The following is a 20,918-nucleotide window of genomic DNA, read 5'->3' as shown; positions in this document are numbered from 1 at the left end:
GATCAGTGACTTTATGTTTATGCTGCATCCTCTTTAAGTGGAAAATGTGGGGATACAATAACTCCATTCACTGCTGGTGGAGGACAGATTGGTACAACCTCTTTGCAGAGACATTGGCAATATCTATGAGAGAAGAAATAGTGAGGTCCCCATCAGCTGCTGCACTCTTGGACACTGGCTACAGAACTTCTTGGGCACCTGTGCCCCAGGAAATACGTGAGAGAATGGTCAGGGCAGCATGGAGTCATATGAAAGCAGCCCCACAGTCACCTTACTAGAGAAATCTCAAAAAAACCACTATTTTCAGATTTTAAAAAGGTTGCTAAAGGGAACTAGCTCTATGATAGTATTTATATGTTTATAGCTGAAACATGCACACAATTATATACCTTACATTATTCTCACAACAACTCTGGGAGGATGGCATCATTATTCCCATTGACAGATGACAGATTCATTCACTAATGGAAGATCAATCTTCCAGAGGCATCTTTTAAGGAACAGGAATGGGATCTACCTCCTACCCTCCCCAAAGGGCATCCAACAGTCTCCTTGACAGATGATGACCTTCTAGAACTTAAAACTTGTAGTTTTACATGTTTCTAAACTGTGCCCACTGAGGTAATATTCGCTCCCCATCCCCTCTCTTTGAAGAAGCTGATGGTGCAGACAAAATCCTAGTGCATGGTCCTGTAGAGGGTAATGGGTCTGGTGTCAAAGTCAAGGGTTTGTGATTCCTGCCTCCCCTTTATCTGCACTCTCTTCATCTGGGGGCTCAATGGGAAACTGCTTTTCCAATATCAATCTAAAAGGTAAAATAAAGGGGCATAAAATGATGAGGAATTAAAGAAAATGGTTTGATGATCTTCTTACCTCACCCTGGATTCCTCAGCAAAGCCATCCTGCAACACAGAAATGGCCCCAAACCTCCTTTATTATGGAAGTGTGAATATGTGCTATTTCTGACTGCCATGTTTCCAGGTGATTTCTATGGCAGATATGTCTCAGGGTCTCTCACAAGGCTGCAGTCAAGGCAAAGGTAGTGGCTACAGCTACCTGAAGGCTCAACAGGGGGAGGCTTAGATAACAGTCATCACTTTCTAGGAGGGAGGAGAAAAGTGGGCCATGTCTCACATTTCTTGAAGTCCTACAATGTGTCATATACTCTGTGGAGGGTTCCCCATTTACTCCTCCCTATAGTCCTGTAAGGAAAGCATAATGGGTGCCCTTTTGCAGAAGAAAAAGGGCAGGCTAACAGAGGCTAAGCAAGCATTCCTGAATGGCACACCACATAATGGGCAGGGATTGCGTTCCAGGTTTTGTCTCCATCACAATTTTCCATTCATCCTCAGTGAAGCCAATATGGCCTCCCACCAAGAATCTGAAAATTGGTTCTTGAGAATAGGGGAAGGAAGTAGACATTACAATGGTTTGTGGCCCTCCAAAGGTCCACAGTACATAAATAGATGTAAACTACATCTATGGTATTAAAATTTCACATTCTATGCAGTAAAGTGTTGGCAAAGAAAAACTGTCTAAAGAGCCTCCTTGAGGGAGTAATAATGAAAGTAAGTTGAGATACACTGTGTATATCCAGCGATCTCTTATGTAGGTGATAGGGCTTAAGGACTGGTCATTTTACACTCCCCTATGGGCACTCACTCAAAAACCCCTCTTGGTGATGATGATGACGATGACAGAAATGAAATCCTGTCCCTGGGGCCAAGACACCTGTGAATGGGGACCAAGTGAATTGACTGGTTTTAAGGTGGTAGACAAGTTCTCAGTCAGAACAGGTGCTTCCTCTAGGATAGGTGGTCTGAAGAGTAAGATATTAATGTTGACAAAACTATTTTATGCAAGTGGAACTCTAAATTGTATATCCTTTAATCTTCACATTTATTTGAGTAAAGTATTATTAAATCCACTGTTTACATCAGAGTATAGGAAGTTTGGAGAAGTTAGATAAAAGGGGGAAACTTCTTTGTTAATGCCTGCTTAGTAGTGTAACCTGGACTTCACTAAAGCTTCTCCTATTGTGTCCTGAAGCCACCAGGACATGTCCTAATCCTAATTTCTTTCAGTGCTCATATTTCATGCTGCCAAGGCTATCAATTTTTTAAATATAATGAGCCATATTACTTTTAAATTATAATATTAAAATTTAAAAGACTGTATTACAAAATAATCATTAAAACTTGCTTGACAAGGCTGGAGTAAATACTTGAAAATTATATGAAGTGAACTCTCATGATATTGAAGCATTCCCAGGAACCAATATAAACAGATAATCTAATGATGTTGTGGTAGGCAGCCCCTAAAACAGTCTCTAATGATCTTCGCCTTCTGGCATTCACTTCCTTATATAATTTGGCCTATTGTGTGTGGGCTGGAGTTAGTGACTTTCTTTAATGGCTAGAATATATGACAAGAGATGGGGTTCAATTTTGAGACAAGGTTACAAAGAGGCTGTGTCTTCCTTGTTGGTCTCATGCTCATTCTGAGAGAAGCCAGCTGCCATGTTGTGAGCTACCCAAGTAACAAGGAACCCATGTCTCTGGCCAGAAGCAGTGAGGCCCTGAGACCTGCCAGTAACCAGCTACCTTTGCCTTGATTGCAGCCTTGTGAGAGACCCTGAGCCAGAGCCTTCCACTTTAGCTTCTCCCTGATTCTTGATCCAAAGAAATGGTGTAGTATTATATATTTGTTATTTTAAACATCTAAATTTTTGAGTAATTTATTTTTCATCAATAGATGACTAATATAAATATAAACAGAATTCATTCAAAGAGCAATATACATGTCTTAGAAACATTTAAAAACACAGCTAATGAAATACAAATGAAAACATAAAGAGATACTATTTTTGATGCAATAAAGCAAGTTGCAAAATATGAATAAGGTGATTCCAATATTGAAAAAATATATGTATGAATAAATATTTTTGTGTATCTGTGATTATGATAATAATTCACCTATAGAGAAACACATCTGGAGAACATGCACCTGTCTGTTGATAATAGACACCTTTGGGTCAGGAGACAGTAATCAGGCAGGAGGGAGATTCAGGGTAATTTAATTTTATACATGTACAGTTCTATATTGCTTGAAATTCTATAAACAGAAAAATTTATTGATGAAAATTTGAAAACACAAAATACTTTCACAGATAAAGTAGTTATGGTTTTATTGTTTTAGAAATGTATTCAAAGAATACTGATTCATACAGAAAATAATCTGATTACAATTTTTGACACTGGATCTGTACACGTAAGTGTGTGTCAGTGTGGGTTTCTCTGGCTGAAACTTGATAATATCTGTGTGCTTCCATGTCTCAAGTTCTATCACCTTATGTATTCATGGGCTGTGCATCCTTGTTATTTGGATTCAAAATCCTTGATGGGTCCCTTTTTAAGTTTGTGAGCTTACGCAAAGTACTTAACATCTTAGTTTCTTATCTATTTCATCTGTACAATAGGGATGAAAATGTCACATAATAGTTTTATGAATAAATGTTGCCTGGGCCAAAACAAATGTTACCTAATTTTGATATTGTGATATGTTTAAAGGCCACTAGTATTTTTGCAAGCATAATCATTAGTTGATTTATATCAGTTTCAGGTGTACAACATAGTGATTCAACATTTTTATAGATTATACTCCATTTAAAGTTATCATAAAATAATGGCGATGTTTCCCTGTGCTGTGCAATATACCCTCATAGCTTTTTTATTGTATACATGGTATTTTGTACCTCTTAACTCCCTACCCCTATCTTGCCCCTCCTCCCTTCCCTCTGCCCACTTAGTGAGCAAAATTGGGCACCACTGTGCTATAAGGTAATGGTTACCCACTGGTAACCACTAGTTTGTTCTCTGTATCTGTGAGTCTGTTTCTTTTTTGTTAAATTCACTAGTTCATTTTATAGTTTAGATTCCACACATAAGTGATATCATACAGTATTTGTCTTTGTCTAATTTATGTTGTTAAGCATAATATGTTCCAAGTCCATCTATGTTGTTGCAAATGGCAAAATTTCATTATTTTTTATGGCTGAATGACATTCCATTATATATATACATCTTCAATAACCATTCATCTGTTGATGGACACTTAGGTTGCTTCCATATCTTGACTATTATAAATAAGGCTGCTATGAACATTGGGGTGCACGTATCTTTTCCAATGTGTTTTTGTTTTCTTTGGAAATAGACCCAGGAGTGGAATTGCTAGATCATATGGGAGTTCTATTTTTAGCTTTTTGAGGAGCCTCCATACTGCTTTCCATAGTGTCTGCACCAATTTACATTCTCAACAACAGTGTACAAGTGTTCCCTTTTCTTTACATCCTTGCCATTTGTTATTTGTAGAATTTTTGATGATAGCCATTCTGACAAGTGTGAGGTGATATCTCATTGTGGTTTTGATGTTCATTTCTCTGATGATTAGCAATGTTGAGCATCTTTCCATGACCTGTTGGCTATCTGTCTTCTTTGGAAACATGTCTATTCAGGTCTTCTGCCCATTTTGTAATTAGTTTGTTTGGTTTTTTTGCTATTGAGTTGTATGAGCTGTTTATATGTTTTGGATATTAACCCTTTATTGGTCATATCATTTGCAAATATTTTTCTCCCACTCAGTAGGTTATCTTTTTGTCAAACTGTGTTTTGATGCATCACCAAATTAATCAGATTCAAGGGTTTTGCTCAAAGTATCCATGACTATGAATGAAAGCATCTTAATTCTGACCTCAATTACTATAGTTTGTTACCCATTAGCAAACACGTTGTAATGCAGATTTTAATTGTAATGATTTAAAAGGAAACTCTGTAATTTTGAGAACATAAATTATTTTTGAGAAACGTGTATTTCTACTTGGTTTGGCCAATGATATTCTTACAGCTGTTAATTCATTTCCATTGAGAAATGATATATAGCTTTTCTTTTCTGTTAAAAGCAATATCTGGGTGATATGCGGTTTTTTTGTGTGTGTGGGGGTCTATAGGTATAATTTGCTACAAATTGTAACAATTTAAAATTATTATAAATTGGAGGAATAGTCTCCCGTGATCTGAAACTATTATACAGTTCAGCAAAGAAATCACTAGTCATTGAAAAACTAGTGAACATAATAGTTTCCAACATACATCTTTATTGTTTCCCTTTTATAAAACTAATTAACATAAACAAAATACCAATCAGCATTCACGTAGGAATTATACTTGTTCATCACTGTCTGTTTATGGATACAAACATTGCACCAAAATCAATGAAAGCCTTTTGTGAGAATCAATTGGCTATATGAATTTATAATAAAGAAGATTTTATATTGCATTATTTGTAAATAGCGTGCTGCATATCTTTTTATCAGTGAATTTATAATACATATATGAGTGTGTGTGTACATGCATGCACATATTTTATCAGAGAACATATTGTTAAGCTAAACACACCACAGTGTATCTAAATGCTATAATTTCAAATAATCTAGCCTAAAATACCTCCTTCTTACCTATTCTAGGCCTCAAATTACTCCACTAAAGATTATCCCATTAGCTTAAAATGTTGAGTCCTTTCAAAAGGCAACTATTTCTCAACAGGGTATTGATGGAAGCTCAATTATATATACTTTTTTTTAACATCTTTATTGGAGTATAATTACTTTACAATGGTGTGCTAGTTTCTGCTTTATAACAAAGTGAATCAGTTATACATATGCATATGTCCCCATATCTCTTCCCTCTTGTGTCTCCCTCCCTCCCACCCTCCCTATCCCACCCCTCTAGGTGGTCACAAAGCACTGAGCTGATCTCCCTGTTCTATGCAGCTGCTTCCCACTAGCTATGCAGCTCAATATCAAAAAAACAAACAACCCAATCAAAAAATGGGCAGATGACCTAAATAGACATTTCTCCAAAGAAGATATACAGATTGCCAACAAACACATGAAAGAATGCTCAACATCATTAATCATTAAGGAAATGTAAATCAAAACTACAATAAGATATCATCTCACACTGGTCAGAATGGTCATCATCAAAAAATCTACAAAAACTAAATGCTGGAGAGGGTGTGGAGGAAAGGGAACCCTCTTGCACTGTTGGTGGGAATGTAAATTGATACAGCCACTATGGAGAACAGTATGGAGGTTTCTTAAAAAACTAAAACTAGAACTACCATACGACCCAGCAATCCCACTACTGGGCATATACCCTGAGAAAACCATAATTCAAAAAGAGTCATGCACCAAAATGTTCATTGCAGCTCTATTTACAACAGCCAGGACATGGAGGCAACCTAAGTGTCCAGCAACAGATGAATGGATAAAGAAGATGTGGCACATATATACAATGGAATATTACTCAGCCATAAAAAGAAACAAAACTGAGTTATTTGTAGTGAGGTGGATGGACGTAGAGTCTGTCAAACAGAGTGAAGTATGTCAGAAAGAGAAAAACAACTATCGTATGCTATCACATATATACGGAACCTAAAAAAATAATGGTCGTGAAGAACCTAGGGGCAGGATGGGAATAAAGACACAGACCTACTAGAGAATGGACTTGAGGATACGGGGAGGGGGAAGGGTAAGCTGGGACAAAATGAGAGAGTGGCATGGTGATATGGTTTTAAAACAGTGGAAATAAAAACAAAACTTGTCTCAAATCGTCACAGTAAATTGAAACTAGCTTTTATATTGTTTTCAGTTGTCAGCAAGGGAAACCATAAAGTTAACTATGTATGTCAGTGTTTTGTAGTGTTGCTGTTATTTGCAATTTCCCTCCATCCTTGAATGTATTTTCCACATTGTGTAAACTGAGTGTGAATTCCTGTTATGGTTGTAAACAAAGCCCATAAAATTATATCCAATAAATAAAGCAAGGCCTGGTGAAAGTTAAGAAGCTGAGGTTAAGAAGGGTCAAGTATCGTGGAATCTTCCAATCCAAGAACATGGTATATCTCTCCATCTATTTGTATCATCTTTAATTTCTTTCATCAGTGTCTTATAATTTTCTGCATACAGGTCTTTTGTCTCCTTAGGTAGGTTTATTCCTAGATATTTTATTCTTTTTGTTGCAATGGTAAATGGAAGTGTTTTCTTGATTTCACTTTCAGATTTTTCATCATTACTGTATAGGAATGCCAGAGATTTCTGTGCATTAATTTTGTATCCTGCAACTTTACCAAATTCATTGATTAGCTCTAGTAGTTTTCTGGTAGCATCTTTAGGATTCTGTATGTATAGTATCATGTCATCTGCAAACAGTGACAGCTTTACTTCTTCTTTTCCGATTTGGATTCCTCTTATTTCCTTTTCTTCTCTGATTGCTGTGGCTAAAACTTCCAAAACTATGTTGAATAAGAGTGGTGAGAGTGGGCAACCTTGTCTTGTTCCTGATCTTAGTGCAAATGCTTTCACGTTTTCACCATTGAGGATGATGTTGGCTGTGGGTTTGTCATATATGGCCTTTATTATGTTGAGGAAAGTTCCCTCTATGCTTATTTTCTGCAGGGTTTTTATCAGAAATGGGTGTTGAATTTTGTCAAAAGCTTTCTCTGCATCTACTGAGATGATCATATGGTTTTTCTCCTTCAATTTGTTAATATGGTTTATCATATTGATTGATTTGCATATATTGAAGAATCCTTGCATTCCTGGAATAAAGCCACTTGATCATAGTGTATGATCCTTTTAATGTGTTGTTGGATTCTTTTTGCTAGTATTTTATTGAGGATTTTTCATCTATGTTCATCAGTGATATTGGCCTGTAGTTTTCTTTCTTTGTGACATCCTTTTCTGGTTTTGGTATCAAGGTTATGGTGGCCTCGTAGAAGGAATTTGAGAGTGTTCTTCCCTCTGCTATATTTTGGAAGAGTTTGAGAAGGATAGGTGTTAGCTCTTCTTTAAATGTTTGATAGAATTGGCCTGTGAAGCCATCTGGTCCTGGCTTTTGTTTGTTGGAAGATTTTTTTTTGGAAGATTTTTAATCACAGTTTCAATTTCAATGCTTGTGATTGGTCTGTTCATATTTTCTATTTCTTCCTGATTCAGTCTTGGAAGGTTGTGCATTTCTAAGAATTTGTCCATTTCTTCCAGGTTGTCCATTTTATTGGTATAGAGTTGCTTGTAGTAATCTCTCATGATCCTTTGTATTTCTGCAGTGTCCGTTGTTACTCCTCCTTTTTCATTTCTAATTCTATTGATCTGAGTCTATTCCCTTTTTTTCTTGATGAGTCTGCCTAATGGCTTACCTATTTTGTTTATCTTCTCAAAGAACCAGCTTTTAGTTTTATTGATCTTTGCTATTGTTTCCTTCATTTCTTTTTCATTTATTTCTGATCTGATTTTTATGATTTCTTTCCTTCTGCTAACTTTGGGGGTTTTTTGTTCTTCTTTCTCTAATTGCTTTAGGTGCAAGGTTAGGTTGTTTATTCAAGATGTTTCCTGTTTCTTAAGGTGGGCTTGTATTGCCATAAACTTCCCTCTTAGAACTGCTTTTGCCGCATCCCATAGGTTTTGGGTCGTCGTGTCTCCATTGTCATTTGTTTCTAGGTATTTTTTTGATTTCCTCTTTGATTTCTTCAGAGATCACTTCGTTATTAAGTAGTGTATTGTTTAGCCTCCATGTGTTTGTATTTTTTACAGATCTTTTCCTGTAATTGATATCTAGTCTCATGGCGTTGTGGTCGGAAAAGATACTTGATACAATTTCAATTTTCTTAAATTTACCAAGGCTTGCTTTGTGACCCAAGATATGATCTATCCTGGAGAATGTTCCATGAGCACTTGAGAAAAATGTGTATTCTGTTGTTTTTGGATGGAGTGTCCTATAAATATCAATTAAGTCCATCTTGTTTAATGTATCATTTAAAGCATGTGTTTCCTTATTTATTTTCATTTTGGATGATCTGTCCATTGGTGAAAGTGGGGTGTTAAAGTCACCTACTATGAATGTGTTACTGTCGATTTTCTGTTTTATGTTTGTTAGTATTTGCCTTCCAGGTCACTTATCCATTCTTCTGCCTCAGTTATTCTGCTGTTGATCCCATCTAGAGTATTTTTCATTTCATTTATTGTGTTGTTCATCATTGTTTGTTTCATCTTTAGTTCTTCTAGGTCCTTGTTAAATGTTTCTTGCATTTTGCCTATTCTATTTCCAAAATTTTGGATCATCTTTACTATCATTTTTCTGAATTCTTTTTCAGGTAGACTGCCTATTTCCTCTTCATTTGTTAGGTCTGGTGGGTTTTTATCTTGCTCCTTCATCTGCAGTGTGTTTTTCTTTCTTCTCATTTTGCTTATCTTACTGTGTTTGGGGTCTCCTTTTTGCAGGCTGCAGGTTCCTAGTTCCCGTTGTTTTTGCTGTCTGTCCCCAGTGGCTAAAGTTGTTTCAGTGGGTCGTGTAGGCTTCCTGGTGGAGGGGACTAGTGCCTGTGTTCTGGTGGATGAGGCTGGATCTTGTCTCTCTGGTGAGCAGGTCCACATCTGGTGGTGTGTTTTGGGGTGTCTGTGGCCTTATTATGATTTTAGGCAGCCTCTCTGCTAATGGGTGGGGGTTGTGTTCCTGTCTTTCTAGTTGTTTGGCATAGGGTGTCCAGCACTGTAGCTTGCTGGTCGTTGAGTGAAGTTGGGTGCTGGTGTTGAGATGGAGATCTCTGGGAGATTTTCACCATTTGATATTATGTGGAGCTGGGAGGTCTCTTGTTGACCAGTGTCCTGAAGTTGGCTGGCTCTCCCACCTCAGAGGCACAGCACTGACTCCTGGCTGCAGCACCAAGAGTCTTTCATCCACATGGCTCAGAATAAAAGGGAGAAAAAGTAGAGAGAAAGAATTTGTTGAAGTAGGAAGAAAGAAGGTAAGAAAGGAGGGAAGGAAGGAAGGAAGGAAGGAAAAAAGAAAGAAAGAAGAAAAGGAAAGAAGGAAAGAAAGAAAGAAAGGGAGGGAGGGAGGGAGTGATGGTGGGAGGAAGCAAGGAAGGAAGGAAGGAGGGAAGGAAGGAAAAAAGTAAGAAAGAAAGAAGATAAAGTAAAATAAAATAAAATAAAGTTATTAAATTAAAAAATAATTTTTAAGAAAAAAATTTTTAAAAATGGACAGATATAACCTTAGGACAAATGGTGGAAGCAAAGCTATACAGACAAAATCTCACACATAAGCGTACACACACACACACTCACAAAAAGAGGAAAAGGGAAAAAAATCATAAATCTTGCTCTCAAAGTCCACCTCCTCAATTTGGGATGATTCGTTGTCTAAAGGAGGGAAGGAAGGAAGGAACGAAGGAAGCAAGGAAGGAAGGAAGGAAAGAAAGAAAGAAAGAAAGAAAGAAAGAAAGAAGATAAAGTAAAATAAAATAAAGTTATTAAAATTAATTATTAAGAAAAAATTTTAAAAAAAAAATGGACGGGTAGAACCCTAGGACAAATGGTGGAAGCAAAGCTATACAGACAAAATCTCACACAGAAGCATACACATACACACTCACAAAAAGAGGAAAAGGGGAAAAAATCATAAATCTTGCTCTCAGAGACCACCTCCTCAATTTGGGATGATTCGTTGTCTACTCATGTATTCCACAGATGCAGGGTACATCAAGTTGATTGTGGAGCTTTAATCTGCTGCTTCTGAGGCTGCTGGGAGAGATTTCCCTTTCTCTTCTTTGTTCTCATAGCTCCCAGGGGCTCAGCTTTAGATTTGGCCCTGCCTCTGCGTGTAGGTCGCCGGAGGGCGTCTGTTGTTTGCTCAGACAAGACGGGGATAAAGGAGCCGCTGATTCCGGGGCTCTGGCTTACTCAGGCCGGGGGAAGGGAGGGGCGCGGAGTGCGGGGCGAGCCTGCGGCGGCAGAGGCCGGCGTGACGTTGCACCTGCCTGAGGCCCGCCGTGCGTTCTTCTGGGGAAGTTGTCCCTGGATCCCGGGAACCTGGCAGTGGCGGGTTGCACAGGCTCCCCGGAAGGGAGGTGTGGATAGTGACTTGTGCTCGCACACAGGCCCCTTGATGGCGGCAGTGGCAGCCTTAGCGTCTCCCGCCCGTCTCTGGGGTCCGCGCTTTTAGCCGCAGCTCGCGCCCGTCTCTGGAGTTCCTTTAAGCAGCGCTCTCAATTCCCTCTCCTCGCGTACCAGGAAACAAAGAGGGAAGAAAAAGTCTCTTGCCTCTTCGGCAGCTCCAGACGTTTTCCCGGACTCCCTCCTGGCTAGCCGTGGTGCACTAACCCCTTCAGGCTGTGTTCACCCCACCCACCCCAGTCCTCTCCCTGCGCTCTGACCAAAGCCCGAGCCTCAGCTCGCAGCCTCGCCCGCCCCGGCGGGTGAGCAGACAAGCCTCTCGAGCTGGTGAGTGCTGGTCAGCACCGGTCCTCTGTGCGGGAATCTCCCCGCTTTGCCCTCCGCACCCCTGTTGCTGTGCTCTCCTCCGCAGCTTGGAAGCTCCCCCCTCTGCCACCTGCAGTATCCGCCTGCGAAGGGGCTTCCTAGTGTGTGGAAACCTTTCCTCCTTCACTGCTCCCTCCCACTGGTGCAGGTCCCGTCCCTATTCTTTTGTCTGTTTTTTCTTTTTTTCTTTTGCCCTATCCAGGTACGTGGGGGGTTTCTTGCCTTTTGGGAGGTCTGAGGTCTTCTGCCAGCATTCAGTAAGTGTTCTGTAGGAGTTGTTTCACATGTAGATGTATTTCTGGTGTATCTGTGGGGAGGAAGGTGATCTCCGCATCTTACTCTTCCGCCATCTTCTCCTCGTCCCCCACCCCGTTCTTCTGTCTTTAAAGTGATCTGTCTGCCAACCTACTGAAGGTAAGGATTATCGAAGATATAGGGAGTGAGTCCTGCACTGAGCTGAGTCCTTTGACCTTGGAGCAGAATCATTTAATACCCAGGGAGTGGATGTGACAAAATGTAATTGGTGGTGTATAACAGTTTATGACATCTGGAAATTGTTGCCTTCTGAAAGATATTTTGGGAGGAGACCTTCAAGATGGCAGAGGAGTGAGATGTGGAGATCACCTTCCTCCCCACAAATACATCAGAAATACATCTACATGTGGAATAAATCCTACAGAACACCTAATGAATGCTGGCAGAAGACCTCAGACTTCCCAAAAGGCAAGAAACTCCCCAGGCACCTGGCCGTGTGGCTGACAGGGTCTCCAATACTTCCAGGTAGGTTTCTGGACCTGCTGTGGGCACTGTGAGGCCAGCTTAGACTCTGATCTGTCCTTACTCTGGCGTGTACTTCCCCCCAAATTCCACAGTTGCCCCCGAGGTCCACAATCTCAATTGTGGGAACACTCATTGTCTATTCAGGTATTCCACAGATGCAGGATTTACCAAACTGATTGCGGGGATTTAATCTGCTGCTCTTGCGGCTGCACGGGGATATTTCCCTTTCTCTTCTTTGGTCTCACAGATCCTGGGGTTCAGCTTTGGTTTTGGCTCTGCCTCTGCATGTGGGCTGCCCTCAGGCGTCTGTTCCCCACTGAGGCAAGAGGGGGCGAAAGCAAGGGCTGATTAAGGCCCACCTGCTCACTAAGGCCAGAGAGAGGAAGGGATACAGCAGTCACAGTAAGAATGTGTGGGGAGTGCCTGCGGCAGCAGAGGCCAACAGGATGTTGCCACAGTGTGAGGTGCGCCATGCATTCTCCAGTGGAAGTTGGCCCCGGATTGCAGGATCCTCGGCAGTGGCAGGCTGCACAGGCTCCCAGGAAGTTGTGGGCAGTGACCCGTGCTTGCACACAGGATCCTTGTTGGCAGTGGCAGCAGTCGTGGTGTCCTCCTGTGGGGTCCGAGATAACAGCCGCGGCTCCCTCCCTCCTCTGGAGCTCACGTAGGCAGTGCCCTGCCATCTGTGGGCACATGGAGCAGGAAGTTCCTATGGTGGGCCCACCCCTCTCCTTGCATACCCCGCAACAATGGTCTCTTGCCTCTCTGGCAGGCCCAGGGGAGGTGTGGACAGTAACCTGTGCTTGCACACAGGATTCTTGGTGGCTGCAGCAGCAGCGTTAGCATTTCATACCCGTCTCTGGTGTCTGCACTGATAGCCGTGGCTCGCGCCTGTCTCTGGAGCTCATTTAGGCGGTGCTCTGAATTGCCTCTCCTTGCGCACCCCGAAACAATGGTCTCTTGCCTCTTCGGCAGATCCAGACATTTTGCTGGACTCCCTCCCGGCTAGCTGAGGTGCACTAGCCCCCTCAGGCTGTGTTCACACAGCCAACCCCAGTCCTCTCCCTGGGGTCTGACCTCCGAAGCCTGAACCTCAGCTTCCAGCCCCCGCCTGCCCTGGCGGGTGAGCAGACAAGCCTCTCGGGCTGGTGAGTGTTGGTTGGCACCGATCCTCTGTGCAGGAATCTCTCCGCTTTGCCCTCTGCACCCCTGTTGCTGTGCTCTCCTCTGTGGCTCTGAAGCTTCCCCACCACCAGCCCCCATCTCTGCCAGTGAACGGGCTTCCAAGTGTGTGGAAACTTTTCCTCCTTCACCGCTCCCTCCCAGAGGTGCAGGTCCCATCCCTATTCTTTTGTCTCTGTTTTTTCTTTTTTCTTTTGCCCTACAGAGGTACTTGGGAGAGTTTCTTGCCTTTTGGGAAGTCTGAGGTCTTCTGCCAGCGTTCAGTAAGTGTTCTGTAGGAGCTGTTCTACGTGTAGATGTATTTTTGATGCATTTGTGAGGAAGAAGGTGATCTCCAAGTGTTATTCCTCCTCCGTCTTGAAGGTCCCCCCGCCACCACTGAGAGCAATTTTAAAAGTAGATACACAGATTTCTTTTCTAGAGTTGCTAATTTAATAGGTCTGGGATGTAGCATGGGAGCCTGCATTTTGAAAAGTCACCCCACGCATTCCTAAAATCAGTTAAATTAGAGAAACCCTAACTGGGATAGATATAAAAACGGTTGCTTATTGGTCTGCCTGATGAACATTTCTTTTAATCTTAGTTCATGTGTTTTTAAACAACACAAACACTAGTAGCATAGAATATGAAACAGTTTAGAGTTTTACTTTCAATTCATGTAGAAAAATACATACCATATATTTATATGTTTTAATGAAATCACATGCTATATAGTCAGTCCTCTGTATCTGCAGGTTCTGCATCCTTGGACTCAACCAACTGCAGATAGAAAATATCCAGGGAAAAAAATTCCAGAAACTTCCAAAGAGCAAATCTTGAATTTGTCGCATTCCAGCAACTATTTACATAACACTTACATCTTATTCACAGCTATTTACTTACCATTTACATTGTATTAGTTATTATAAGTTATCTTGATGACATTTAAAGTATATGGGAGGATGTGCATAAGTTATATGGAAATACTACACTATTTTATATAAGGGACTTGGGCATCTGCAGAATTTAGTCTCTGCGGGGGTCCTGGAACAAACTCCCTGCAAAGACAGCTGTATATGGTTCTTCCACTTGCTTTTTCCCCCCCTTTAAAAATATTCCTTGGATAATTATTCATGTCAGTAAACATACAAGTATTCATTCTTTTTTTAAAAAAATGAGATAGAATTTATATATAACGTTGTTTAACTTTAAGGTGTACAACATGTTGATTTGATACATTTATATTTGGCAATATGATTACCACCATAGTTTTAGTTATAACCTCTATCACATCACATAATTATCATTTCTCTTTTGTGGTGAGTACATATAAGATCTAATCTCTCAGCAATTTTGAAGGATAATACCGTACTGTTGACATAATCACTATGCTGTGCATTAGATTTCCAAAATTTATTCATTTACTGGATGCAAGCCTGTACCCTTTAACAACATCTCCCCAATTTCTCCACCCGTAGCCCCTGGTAACTATCATTCTACTCTCTGTTTCTACGAGTTTGGCTTTTTTAGAGTCCACCTATAAGTGATATCATACAGTATTTGTCTTTCTCTGTCTGGCTTATCTCACTAGGCACACATCCTTTGACAGACACTTAGGTTGTTTCCACATTTTGGTTATTGTGAATAATGCTGCAATAAACATGGGAGTGCAGATATCATTTTGACATTCTGTTTTCATTTCCTTTAGTTATATACCTAAAATGGGATTGCTGATGACATAGTAGTTATATTTTTAATTTTATGAGGAAAATCCATACTGATTTCCATAGTGGCTGAACCAAGTTACATTCCCACCAATAATGTACAAGTGATCCCTTTTCTCCACATTCTTGCCAAAACTTGCTATCTCTTGTCTTTTTTTTTTAAACATCTTTATTGGAGTATAATTGCTTTACAATGTTGTATTAGTTTCTGCTGTATAACAAAGTGAATCAGCTATATGTATACATATATCCCCATATCCCCTCCCTCTTGTGTCTCCCTCCCATGGCTCCACGGCATGTGGGATCTTCCCGGACCGGGGCATGAACCCATGTCCCCTGCATCGGCAGGCGGACTCTCAACCACTGTGCAACCAGGGAAGCCCCTCACAGTAGTCTCTTGATCTTATGCATTTCTGTAGTATCAGTTGTAATGTCTCCTCTTTTGTTTCTGATTTTATTTGGGTCTTCTCTCTCTCTCTCTCTCTTTTTTTTAGTCTAGGTAAAGGTTTGTCAATTTTGCTTCTGTTTTCAAAAATTAACTCTTAGTTTCATTGATTTTTTTCTATTGTTTTTCTCATCTCTGTGTCATTTACCTCTGCTCTGGTCTTTGTTATTTCCTTTCTTCTGCTAACTTTGGACTTACTTTGTTCTTCTTTTTTAGTTCCTTGAGATGTAAAGTTAGGTGATTTATTTGAGTTCTTTCTAGTTTCTTAATATATGCATAAACTTCCCTCTCAAACTGCTTTTGCAGCATCTCACATGATTTCGTATGCTGTGCTTCCTTTTTAATTTATTTTGAAATAGTTTTTCATTTTGCTTCTGATTTCTTCTTTGACCCATTGGTTGTTAAGGAATGTGTTGTATAATTTCCACATATCTGTGTGTCTTCCAGTTTTTCTCTTGTTCTTGATTTCTAGTTTCATAACACTGTGGTCAGAAAATATATTTGATATTATTTTCGGGTCAGCTTCTGCCTTGCCAAGTGTTAGCTTCTTCCTAAGGCTGATGGTTACCCCTGATGCAACTAGAAGGCTGCTTATGGTGACTGAGGGTACATTCTTCTCTGTTTCTGTCACTCAGGAGAAAAGGAAAAAACTTCTCTTCAAACCATGGAATATAAGGCCTTTTCAATCTGACTGGGCCATTTTAAGATTGTTGGCCACCCTCAACCAGTAACAGTTGTCAGAGAAATTCCAGATCCTGATAGGTTCAGAATAATTAGGACTTGCCCCCAGAAGCTATCAGTGAGATGAGGTGGATTGGACATCCTGATGTTTGGAGTTCTGTTAGTGAGGAAGTGGGAAATTGATGTTATGTAAGCATATACTACACTGGATGCCTTAAAAATAAGAATGGCTCAGAACACTCTGACCTCCAAGAGGCCTTGAGTGGTAGATGAAACAGCCAGAAGACACACTGAATAAACTTTGGAAGGAAAGGAGGTAGAGCATAAAAAACGGAAGTTTCCCAAACATGCCAACATGCAGGGGAAGGAAAAAGAGAGAGGGTGGGGGGAGGGGAGGGAGGAGGAGAAAGAGAGAGAAAGGAAGAGAGAGGAAATCTTGAATGTGACTTGGCAAAATCTCCCCAATTGATAGAAATCTGAGGCGTCCCTGGAGTCCTGCGATTAAAAACCAAAACAAGGGGCAGTTTCTCCAAGGTACCAGGTCCAGTAAGACCAGTTACCAAGGCTAAGTGGAAGTCATGTGGGTCTGTGCCCACAGATACCCAAGGAACAACCCAGTGGAGAGAATTCCAAGAAGATTAATTCTTCACAGAGTTTCCACTTTCATCACGTACATAACACCTCCCTTCTGTGCCCTGCTCTGTGAACCAGTTCCAAATGTGTTGCGGACATCCCTTCCTCCAGAAGTAGTTAGAAAGTCAGCCTTGAATGTCGTTTAACAACACCTCTAAAAAGCAAAAGCTTTGGTTGTCTCAGCTTTTAATCTTATTGGGGTTTGCAGGGACTTCCACTGGGCATTGCTTGCTTACTTGGCAGGCTCATGACCTCTACCCGAGCTAGACTACTCTCTCTCTCTCATTATTTCTTTCCAGAACTCCTTCTCCTGGAAAAATGTTCCAATCCTACCCACCTTTCAAGGCTCAACCCAGATCCTTCTCCCTCATGACAGCTTCCTTGGCTCTGTGAGTACCTCCCTTCTTGTACTCCTGTTAAGCTGAGAGAACCCCATAGTTTTTCAATTTTTTTTTTTTACCAGAAGTTGTTATGTGCAATAGCAGACCTGTCCAGGCACCTCTTGTTCTGCTTCCGCTGTGATATCTTAGACTGTGGTTTATAATTTTTTTTGTATCTTTCATAGACTTTAGAGCACTGAGTGATCAGTGAACTGTCCTGTTTCTCCTCTTGCCCTTCTCCAATCCAGTCTCTATATGGGAATTCAAGGAATATTTTAAAGAAGAATTAGAACAAGCTCCTCCTTTCAATTACATACCTTAAATGCCTCCATTACATTTAAATACTTTCAAACAAAATAAAACAAAACGAATCCTTACCATGGCCTTCAGGTCCTGCAAGACTTGGTTCCTGGCCACCTCTCCCACTCAGCCAGGCCATTCTCCCCCTCTATTGATAAGATCCAGCTACACTGGCCTCCTTTGGTTATAACTGGGCCAAGGACTTTCCTGCCCTAGAGCCCATGCATGTGCTATGACTCCTGAAAGGCTAATCACTCCCCCGCCACCTCTTCCCACCCCCACCCGACTAACTCATTTCCTCATTTGCCCTTTAGGATTCAACCTAAATAGCATGCCTACTATCATTCCCTGGTCTAGTTCCTCATATTATACCTCACAGAACCTTGTTCTCATTCTTTTTCATAATTTGGGATTACACGTTTGTTTAATGTTTCTCTTCCCCACTAGATTGTACATTTCATGCTCTGAGGGACCATGTCTGTCTTATTCACCAGGGCATATCCAACATTTAGCCCAGTGCCTGACACATGGTAAGTCCCACGAGATAGTAGATTCAGTCCTACTAAATTGCCATTTTTAAGTAAAAACCAGGCACATATCAGCAACTTCATAAAGTGCAACATAATACTTTTTGAATTAATGAAAGATGAGACAGGTGAATTATTAAGCAAAGAGAATGAGAAAGGAGCCTGAGGAATATGTTTTACTCTCAGGAATCTGGCTGAGTTGCTGACCCTGAGTCCTTCCCTCTAAAGGAAGGAGCACCTCTGATCCTTGTCATGAGTGTCTCTCCCCACTGAATTCCTCAAAGTCCATGCTTCACACTCCCAGGTTTTGTGTTCCTGCTTAAGCTCTATCTCCTTCCATGCTCTTTCATGTTTTCCTCCCTTTTCACAGCTATTTTTGGCAACTAACTCATCAAGGGCATAAGGAATTCTATATGATGTTTCTTTACTCCCTTTTGCTGATAAGTTCCCCAATATTCTTTGCCAGTTCATAATAATATTTGATTTATCCAACTGAGAGACTAAAAAGAAGAATCAGTGGCTGTATTGAATGATGAAGGAAGAAACTTCTTACCCTGGAGAATTACAGCATTGGAGTGGAGTATCTGTGAGGTATTGAAGGCAGAAAGAACCTAAGAAATTTCAGGGTTGCCTCCACTTCACAATTCCACTTTTCCTTCCCTCTCATATCCAGGAGACAGCAACTACAGCAGTGGTGTGACCCTTGACTCATCAGCAGGGCAATTGAGAGAAGGGGAGGGTCACAGAATCTACCAGAGTTCTGAATAAAGTTTGAAAATTATTGTATAGAACAAAACCAAAAATCAGGTATTGGAACAAAAATCATGTATTTCCTGGGTGTCTTGAAAAGATAGAACTTAAGTCCAAGAAGAAGATCTAATGTTGGGGTATTGATTTGGGCTACCAGTGTTTGATACACAGGAGGTACTGCATAAATACACAGTGAATGAATGAATAAATGAGTTGTTTTAGGAAACATCAGCCAATGAAAACCATTAAAGTATAACCTCCCACAGTCTTTTTTCATCTCTATGTATATTTCAAACAGAAGTAGGTTCATTTGATATATACTGTGGCAAAATCTTATGTTATAAAATAAAGCAGACTGCTTTGCTGTTGATGTTGTTGTTTTTGCCTTTCCTTATTAAAAGTATACCTTTCACTTTTTGGTTTCCAGTTCAGCATGTAAGGAGCTTGAAAGCCACCATGCCCATTCTCACACAATAAAAAGCTTACAAATTTAAAATCAACAATTCTTAGACCATCAGAGAATTGAGATCACAGGGCAAACTACTGTCCTCACAAATTGGAGAGATAAACAGGTGTATATAGAGAATTACAACTTACTGGAGCAGAAACTCAGGAGCAGACCACTGCTGGAGCCAGAACCATGATAGGAAAACAATCTATAATTAATTTCTGGGGGCTCAGTGTGGACAAGCTTAAGAGTTAAAAACTCTGGTGGACCCAGTCTATGGGTCCCTCCTCATTTTCTTGAGTTTTATCTCCAAGAGCCATACAGTTCCTCACAGTGAAGATCAGAGTAAAGTACCCTCAGGCTTCTAGCAAGGGGAGGGAAAAAGTAGCCATTTTGAAATACACCCAAAGAATTTGTTTTTCTTAAAAAGACCTGCCCTCATAAGAAACTAATTAAAGTGGGGGAAGGAAAATACCCAACTCTTGTTCTCTCCAGTTTTTCAAGTGGGGGAAGGGAAATATCCCCCTCTAGCATTCCTGACTCACCTAATTGCGCAGGCAGGACTGAGGAGCAATTTTGAAGGTCACAACCCATGGCACAGTCATACTAGAAGACTGAAACTTAATCATAAGATAGTAGAACACTTCCCTTCCCCCCACATCTTACCATCACACCAATAAGCTTCCTGTAAAATAAGAGAGGGATACAATGGAAAAAAATTGCACATTGCATGTATAAGCACTTATTAAAAAGAAGTCTCTAGTAAAATCCAAAGTCAACAGGAAAGACAAAAGCAAGGACACCAGAGGAAATTTTAACCTCTGATACCTACAGCTACAGCAAACAGTGAAAACAGTGTAACTTCTAGTCAGATAAACATATGCCTCACACTAAAAGCCTATGTATCTAAATTCTTTTTCCTCAGTACATTATGTTTGGCTTTTAACAAAAACTTATGTCATAACAAATATAAAAAAACATAGTTTGAAGAGAGAGAGAGAGAGCAAGTATTAGAACCAGACTCAGATATGATAGACTTTGGAATTATCAGACCAAGAACTTATGGTGAGAGCTCTAATAGGTAAAGTAGACAACATGCAAGAACAGTTTGGTAATGTAAGCATGGAGATTGAAAGAGTCAAAAGTAAATGCTAGGGCTTCCCTGGTGGTGCCGTGGTTGAGAGTCCGCCTGCTGATGCAGGGGACACGGGTTCATGCCCTGGTCCGGGAGGATACCACATGTTGTGGAGCAGCTGGGCCCATGTGAAAAAAAAAAAAAAGTAAATGCTAAAAACAAAAACATTGTAAGAGAAATGAAGAATGTCTTTCATAGGCTCATGCCCATAGACTGGGCATGGGTGAGGAAACAATCAGTGAGATTAAAGATATGTCAGTAGAATCTTCCCAAACTGAAAAGTAAAAAGAAAAAAAGAAAGAAAATGATAGAATAGAATATCCAAGAACTGTGGGACAATTACAAAAGGTGTAACATATATGTAATAGGAATACCAGAATTAAAAGGAAGAAAGGAACAGAAGAAATAGTTGAGTAATAATGGATAAGAGTTTTCCAAAATTAATGACAGATATTAAACCACAGATCAAGAAAGCTCAGGAATACCAAGCAGTATAAATACCAAACAATGTACACCAATGTATATCATATTTGAACTTCAGGAAATCAAAGTCAAAGAGAAAATATTGAAAGAACGCAAA

At 40.3% G+C, this 20,918-nt stretch overlaps 1 pseudogene; it reads left to right on the top strand.

Moving 5' to 3' along the window:
- Positions 1–1,693: 1,693 nt before the first annotated feature.
- LOC117310178 (AFG1-like ATPase pseudogene) overlaps positions 1,694–20,918 on the top strand; it is a 104,590-nt pseudogene continuing 85,365 nt past the window's right edge.

Source organism: Tursiops truncatus, chromosome X (assembly GCF_011762595.2).
Source record: "Tursiops truncatus isolate mTurTru1 chromosome X, mTurTru1.mat.Y, whole genome shotgun sequence".
Lineage (NCBI taxonomy): Eukaryota > Metazoa > Chordata > Mammalia > Artiodactyla > Delphinidae > Tursiops > Tursiops truncatus.
The sequence above is the reverse complement of the archived record's forward strand: the minus strand, read 5'-3'. Positions and strand labels throughout refer to the sequence as shown.